Here is an 8,394-nt window from a genome sequence, read left to right on the forward strand (position 1 = left end):
AAAATGTCTCAGGAGAAATTTTAAATGTAAAAACAATCTTCATGGAAGCAAACTCTGAGCTATTTCATGACTTTGAAAAGGATAAAGTGGTTGAAGTTAGTATAAATTCAGAAGTATGACAATTCACAATGATATAAAAAGGTATTCATATATTTAATAACATAACCCAAAGCAGAAAGCAAATGTTGGATAATTGATTTTTTAAAAAACATTCTGTCAGGTGCTTGGAAGGTGGCTCAGTGTTAGAGTGCTTGCCTTGCATGCATGAGGCCCTAGAATTGATTTCTCAGCACCACATAAGCAGAAAAAGATGGAAGTGGTGTTGTGGCTCAAGTGGTAGCACTAGCCTTGAGCTGAGGGACAGCACGTAGGACCCAGAGTTCAAGCCCCATTACCAGCAAAATCAAAATATAAAACAAAACTAAACACAGTCTCTCACTTTTGTGGCTTCAACTCTTTAAAATCACTGCTTCAGCCTCTGGGTAAGATTTTAGGTGTGGACATTTATCAACATTCCTGATTCAGACTCTACTTGATAACTTTTTAAATAAATATTTTGTTCTTAATTTTCCTCTTCGTAAATTCACATGCACCTATAAAAAATGGTTTGGCCATCCCAGTAACCTTCTCCAAGTACTTCATAATGATGACTTACAAAAAGTTGTATTATATTACAACAAGGAAAACAATGCTACAAATAAGAAAAACCAATAATTAAATATTAATGATTAATAAAACGAAAAACAAAACAATTACCAGTGTTTTCAGTATTTGAAGGGTACTACGTATTAGATTTTACTATTTTCTCATATTCCTGTACATTTAAAACTGCCTAAGATTATGATGTTCAACAAGAGTTTTATAGGCTATGAGCAGTCTTTAAAGTTACCCATTAAGATTACTATTTATGGCTCATCTCATCATTTGTATATGGCTTATATCATCATTTGTTCCTCACTAACATCTAAAATAAGGAAGCCCTATATTTTTAATAGAAACTATGTAGTTAAAAGTCTTAACTCTTTATTCTGCTCCTTTACACAAAGACTTTGCAACTTCTCATTAGTAAAATTTCTATAAACTCTGAAATGTACATACTTAGTAGCATATGTCTGCTACCATAAATCTTAAATACTTTATCAAAAAGTTTTATGACCTGGGGCTGGGTAGGTGGCTCAGTGGTAGAGTGCTTGCCTTGCATGCATGAAGCCCTGGGTTCGATTCCTCAGCACCACATAAGCAAAAAGAAAAAAGTTGGAACTGGCACGTTGGTTCAAGTGGTAGAGCAGTAGCTTTGAGCTGAAGAGCTGAGGGACAGCGCCCAGTCCCAGAGTTCAGGCCCCACTCGCAGACTCCCACCCCCCAAAAAATTTATGTCCTGCCAAACAGTCCTAGTTTTGGCCTATATAAGCAAATTCCCAAAATTAAATATGTTTAAAACATTAAAACTTTAAAAAAAAACCTTAACACTTGCTTCAGTGTTCATCATGACAGGTGCCTTGTATAAAATAATTGAATTCCTCCTCTTACACATCTCTTGAACAACAAATATCTGGAATTATTTTGTTTTTGACATGTCAGTCTTTATTCTTAAATGTGTGCTTATGTAAGAAGTACATGGTTCTAAAATTTCATGGCAATTATTTTGAGCTTACTTTTTGTTGAATTGTCTAGTTTAAGAAAATAAATTACACTTTATATATAAAAAATGTTCTATGCTCAATTCAGCATCAAGTACTCTAACATTGGAACAATACAGAGAAGATTAGAATGGCCCCTGAGAAAGGATGACAGGCAAATTCCTGAACCATTCCATACTTTTACAACAACAGATGCTGGAGGAGATGTAGCCACAAGAGAACTGTACTGCATTCTTGGTGGGAGTGTAAACTTATTCAACCCTTTGGAAAGTACTATGGAGGTTCCTCAAAAGACTCCACATAGAACTCCCCTATGACCCAGGAATCCCACTTTTGTGCATTTACCCAGATGATCACAAACAAGACCACACTAAAGCTACCAGCACAACTATGTTTACTGCAGCATTATTTACCATCGCTAAGATCTGAAACCAACCCAGATGCCCCTCAGTAGATGAATGGATCAAGAAAATGTGGTATTTATACTAATGGAATTCTATGCCTCCCTCAGAAAGAATGGCATCGCCCAATTTGTTAGAAAATGGAAAGACTTGGAAAAAAATATTAAGTGATGTAAGCCAGATCCAAAGAAACATAGGCCCTATGTTTTCCTTAATTTTTAATAACTATTTTATGTCTGAGATAAGCAGAAAAGGTTAAAAGCTTTGCACATATGACCAAATTAGGCAAATCAAACCCAAGATAGGAACACACGTGTGGTTTTCTCTTGCTTGTTATTGATTCTTACGTACTTATAACAGGTGATGTGTTTTTTTTGTTTCTTTATATGTTCCTCCCCCATGCTATAACCCGTTTACACTGTATTTGAAGTTGGTGCGCCCACATCTTGTATATACGTTCCTCTAATTTGGGGAGGAATCAGAAAAAAACAAGATGCTTAAATAGGGATACAGGTTGACCCATTATAACAATGAGATGCACAAGACACTATGATGAAAAATGAACTTTACAATTTAGGCAGGGGAAGTGTACTTAGGGAGGGGAGTGTGCTTGTAGAGGTGGGAGGGAAGGGATGGTAGGGGAGGTAACAATGCGTGTTAGGAAATGTACTCATTACCTTGCTCATGTAAATGTGACCCCTGTGTACAGAATTTTACAATAGAAAACATATAACATGTTCTGAGATGGAAGAGTTTATTTCCTTTATTTTACTCATATAATATTGTTAACAAAGAATTAATGCAAAACACTAATAATATGAAGGTATTTTGAATGTGTGTGTGTGTGTGTGCAAGAGCGTGTGTTCTCATCCAATTGCATGTATGTTGGTGTGCTCAGAGTTTGAAATCAGGGCTTCAAAGTCTTGCTAGGCCTTTAATCTCTAGATTGGTGAGCTACTATATGAGCTACATCTCCATTCCTGGCCTGTTGCTAATTCATTGAAATTTTTGAAAAATAATCCTATGAATTTATTTTTCCCTCATTGGTTTCCAACTGTTATCCACAGATCTCTAGCTTCAGTGTTGATATGGCGAATAGTTAGGTTTACAGATGTGACCAACCAGCGCAAGTCTTTTAGAATAATTTTAAAAGTAGAAGAAAGTTTACTTCACAGGGTCCTGTTTTATCATTTATTTTTAAAGCATTTTGGAGTGATTATATGCAAATTTTTTTCGTGTTTTTGGATTCTTAACACAATAAGTGAAAATATTTAAAAGTTTTAGTACTTTTTAAAAAGGAAACAGGAACTATGGGACTGAAGAAATTTTTCTCTTATAAGCTCAGCTCTGTGCATGATAACCCAATGTCACCAACACAATCTGTGTTGCAGACCAAATGTAACAGCAAACTATCACCATGGGCAATAATTGCTATGCTATTATTTCTTGGAAATATGAATATTGAATTGAGAGTGTAAGAGAATGGAGAGATTTTACCTACCTTTTGTGTATTGCTGAAAGACTTTTGGAAACTTTGACTCATTTCTTTGCTCAAAGTGTGTGTTTGAGCCATGCACTTACTGCCTTTAATTACAATTTTTCCAAACACTAAAATGGTAATAACATTAGCTTTATAGAAAATGTTATCTTAAGAATTAAGGGAAATAAAACTTGTGAAATACTTAACACAAACGTCTATGAATGAGTTTGAGTTTAGCCAGAAGTTTTTAAAATACTAAAAAGAATGTGATAAGTATTACAGAAACCATTACATGTAGTGAGCAATCAGAAGTAATGTTATCTATTGACCATGCTCTGCTTCCAAGGAAGCCAGGTGGATAACTTCTCATGCTGTAAATCAAACTGGTTATCTTATGTCTTGTGTGTGTAAAAATATCAGGGACAGAATGATGAAGGAATGTTGTAGACTGAGGTGAAGTCCATGTGAAAATGTGCAAAACTGATAAAACATAAAAGTATCTTAGTAGTAAATTGTGTTTTACATTATTTAAATTACATCACAAAGATAAGAAAGACCTAGAAAAATGAATTCTCTTTTTGATGTCCTATCATAGGTCCTTGGATCAACTCTTTCCTCATTCTTGTAGAGGTATCATCAGATGAGATGAACTATATTATTTTTTTGTTTGCTTCCTTCCATTTATTCTTCATTTGACACCTCAACTTATTGAGACTGAAAGAAACCAAGGGAAATTAGACACACAGGCTTTGGAAAGAACAATCAATGTAAAATAAATAAAACACATACAGCCTTGTAAAAAGTCTGACTAAATTGAGTTATATAGTCTCAAGGGTCAACAGAAAATGATTAAGAAATGTCATGCTATTGATAATTGAAAATGATAGGAGTTGCTTAATATTTTTCCTTTCTACTACTCTGAATTAATTATTGATTTTGTATAGAGAGATTAAAGATGAGATTAACAAGAAACTAGATTAAAAATGGACAAAAGTTCTGAATAGACATATTCTTCTTAAAGCCCTGAAAAATCGCCAGTAAGTTTACAAAGTTGTTTAATACAACTCCTATGCTGGCTTAATGTTTTGTGAGCAGAAGTCATTAGAGAAATGTAATTCAAAATTACTATGATACTACTTCATAACTACTATAACTTTTATCAAAAAGATCAAAGGAATCAGGTGTGGTGGCAAAAGATTTTAATTCCAAGCATTTAGGAGGTTGGATAAGTCTAAGGCCAGTCTGGGGTACTGCACATAGCAAAAACCGGCACTTTATTACCTTTAACAAAGGTAATAATGTTGGTGAGAGTGTGGAGAAAAGGAGATTTTCTACACTCTTCTTCAAAATACAGATTAGTGTTCTCCTTGCAGAAAGTAATATGCAGTTTTCTATAGAACTCCAAAGTTAAAATATCATCTGCCCCACCAATCATGTGATTATTTCTCTCTGGGTAACTCAAATATATCTGTAGTTCATTGTTATTCACATCATTCACAACAACAGCCAATATATAAATCGAAGTTCAGTGTTCAACTACAGACTAATAAAGCAACCGTGATACATGCACAAATATCTTTCTCTGTTTCATTCTTAAAATAGCAAGATACTTATGCCATAGGCCACAACTTACAATGACCTGAAAGATGTATTCTAAATGAAGAAAAATAATGTACTCTGATCTTTGTAAACACACACACACACACACACACACACACACACACACACACACACACACACACCAACCCCAAACATTAAGAGAGAAATTTTTTAAAAAGTAAAATAAATTGGAATTACTGTGGCATTTAGGTCACAATGTAGAAGATAGTAGATATACTGGTTGAACCGGTATAGAGTCGTAATGTACAACATGAGGATACAGGGGACAACACTGGCCTTACATAGGAATGAAGCTAAATTAGTACGAGTTGTTTTTCCGAGTAGGGGTTGCTCTTTTATTTGTTCTTCCTTCAGTAATGGATAAGATGAACGTAATTCTTTAAATATTCCTGCCTATTTGTAGAAATAATAACAAACAATATAGCAATAATGTTGCATGCTCAACATAGAACAAAATGTCAAATTAAACTACATGAGATTATCCTTGATGTAAACTAATTATTACAAATAAAAGAAACCATGGGACCTATGTTTCTTTAAGTCTGGCTTACTTCACTTAATGTGATTTATTTCCAAGATCTTCCATTTCCTCAAAAATGAGATGGTAGCTTTCTTTCTGATGGAAACATAGGATTTTGTGTGTGTATGTGTGTGTGTGTGTGTGTGTGTCCAGTCGTGGAGCCTGAACTCTGGGCCTGGGCGCTTTCCCTCAGCTCTTCAGCTCAAGGTTAGCACTCTACCACTTGAGCCACAGCGTCACTTCCGGCTTTTTTTCTTTTTGCTTATGTGGTGCAGAGGAATCGAATCCAGGGACACAGGAATGCAAGGCAAGTGCTCTACCACTGAGCCACTTCCCCAGCCCTGGAAGCATAGTAGTGCATGTATGTATATCTCTCTGTTGTGTGTGTGTGTGTGTGTGTCATTTTCTTGATCCATTCAGCTACTGAGGGGCATCTGAGTTGATTCCATATCTTAGCTAGGGTAAATACTACTGTAATAAACATAATTGTGCTGGTAGCTTTAGTGTAGCCTTGTTTGTGGTCACGTTGTTAAATGCCCAGAAGTGAGATTACTGGGTAATAGGGGAGCATTATTGTGTACATCGAGGATAACCATAGTAGAGGAGCAGATTAGCTCAAAGCTATGTACATATGACACTATAAGGTGATTCCAAGTGAAATAAACTCCAATACATGTTCTTTGTTGTTGTTCTTAATGTACTATGGGATTTGTTTTTATTTTTGTTTTATTTGTGTTTTCCCCATCTATGGTTTATCGCCTGAAGTCACTGTATTGGATTTTGATGCCCTGGGTATTGTAATTATGTTGATCTGAACTTGGGAAAGGAAATAGAAAAAACAAAATGGTGAGACAAAGGACAAATGGGTAACCTAAACAACTGTGATACTCACAAAACAAAATGTTGGAAATAATCTTGGGGGGGGGGCATTGGGATGGAGGGAGAAAAATTGGAGAAGGGGTAACAAGTTATAAAAGAAATGAATTCATTTCCTTACTTATGTAACTAACCCCCCCTGTACTTTATCTTGACAATACAATTTAAATAAAAAATAAAATAAAATATATGTGAGCAGCAATACAGGAGATATGAGTGGGGGCAACAGCTGTGGAGATCAGTAATTTTACTTTTACATAAGAAGTAATAACCTAGCATACAGATTTTCAGCCTCATGTCAGCCATTAAAAAGGGAAAACAAAATGCATAATCAGCAAACCAATAGAGATGAAATAGAAAACTAACAGAGGTGAAGAGATGACTTCGGCCAGTAATAACAAATGACACAATTAGGAAACAAATAACAAGCCGCTGAGTTTAAAAAATATTACCCATAATTCTATTAAATGTTGTTTTCAACACAATTTGTTAGCACTGTAATTTAAATCACAATTTAATAATATATCATTTTAATAATAAGTTACTCATTTTTTATTTCTTAATATTGAATGTTTAATATGTAATATGTAATGTTTAAATAGCCAGCTATAGAAAAGAAGAAAGTGAAACTAATTTTAAAAATATATTTCATGAATTGTAAAATTGAATAGCATTAGAATCTAAACAAATAACATATCATTATTGTTTCATTTCTGTGAATTAATGTAATAATTCAAATTGTATTCTACACTTAGCACTCATCTTAACATGAAATAAATTATTGCACATGACTCTTGGTATTAGGTGGAAGGGTTCAGCACTGTGGTAAAATTCACACCACACAATACACGAGGATATTACTCCTCTCATCTAGCTTAAATTGTGGAAAATTGATTTCTAAATGCATGTTAAATTCCTGTGTAGGTGACATCTATACAATTATACACAATTATTGTCACGAGGAGTATTTCAGATGACAAAAGTCATATTCATTAATTAAATATTTATTATTTTGTACCAAATAAATATTTATAGAGCGACTGAATTTCTGAGTAGATGCTGGTTTATATGTGCCAGATTATATGTATTGAGGCTTATTTTATATTCCTGACATTGTTTCTACAGTTGGAGTTAATTTTCCATAAGGGGTTAATTGTATTATATTGGATATATGAAAGTAAACTGAATGTTTATTCCATTAATACTTTGACACTTGTCTAATCCCAATATAAATAATCCATGTGTTTGAAGTAATGAAAATAACAAAAAATATAAGCCAGATAAGTCATTCTGTAGTAGAAAAGAATTTTCACCTTTGTTTTGATAGTTTGGTCCTCTTTACACTACAGAATATTCTTGGGAAAATGTGTTCCAGGCTGGTCACAACTGTAGAAATATTATGGTTTGATTTATCAAAAGAGAAGGGAGGAAGGGGAACCTTCCTTCCGAAAGTTTGCCCCCAGGGATGTGATCTGCTTTATGGTGGTGACTTGGAAATGAACATTTTTCACAGTCAACCTTGAAAAGCCATCTTGATAGACCATTTCTGTAAGTGGATTGCTACAGTTATTCTGATATTATGAAATACATTGTACTTCTATTATCCCAGCTTTTCCTTTTTTCCTAGAACCTGAAATAAGTTCATCTTTAATTAACATTTAATACATTTCTTTTTTTTTACTGACAGAAAATCTGGGTGTAATTTTGATTTTTTATCTTTCCAATATAATATAAACTATGTTTTGACCAGTCACTTTCGAAAAATGAGTGATGTTCATGCACACTATTTTGGTGGCTTTAAGTAAATTGAGAGTTAATGTGGTATGGTAGTTCTTTTGCCTAATTGACTGAAGCATT

General features: G+C 34.0%; 1 non-coding gene across 1 annotated transcript; it reads left to right on the plus strand.

The window, feature by feature from the left end:
• The first annotated feature begins 1,719 nt into the window (after positions 1-1,719).
• Positions 1,720-1,822, plus strand: LOC122095442. Its single transcript, XR_006145141.1, has one exon. It is a non-coding gene; the product is annotated as a U6 spliceosomal RNA (small nuclear RNA).
• The last annotated feature ends 6,572 nt before the right edge of the window (positions 1,823-8,394 follow it).

The sequence above is a fragment of the Dipodomys spectabilis genome, unplaced genomic scaffold, assembly GCF_019054845.1.
Source record: "Dipodomys spectabilis isolate Male_0828 unplaced genomic scaffold, ASM1905484v1 ptg000351l, whole genome shotgun sequence".
Lineage (NCBI taxonomy): Eukaryota > Metazoa > Chordata > Mammalia > Rodentia > Heteromyidae > Dipodomys > Dipodomys spectabilis.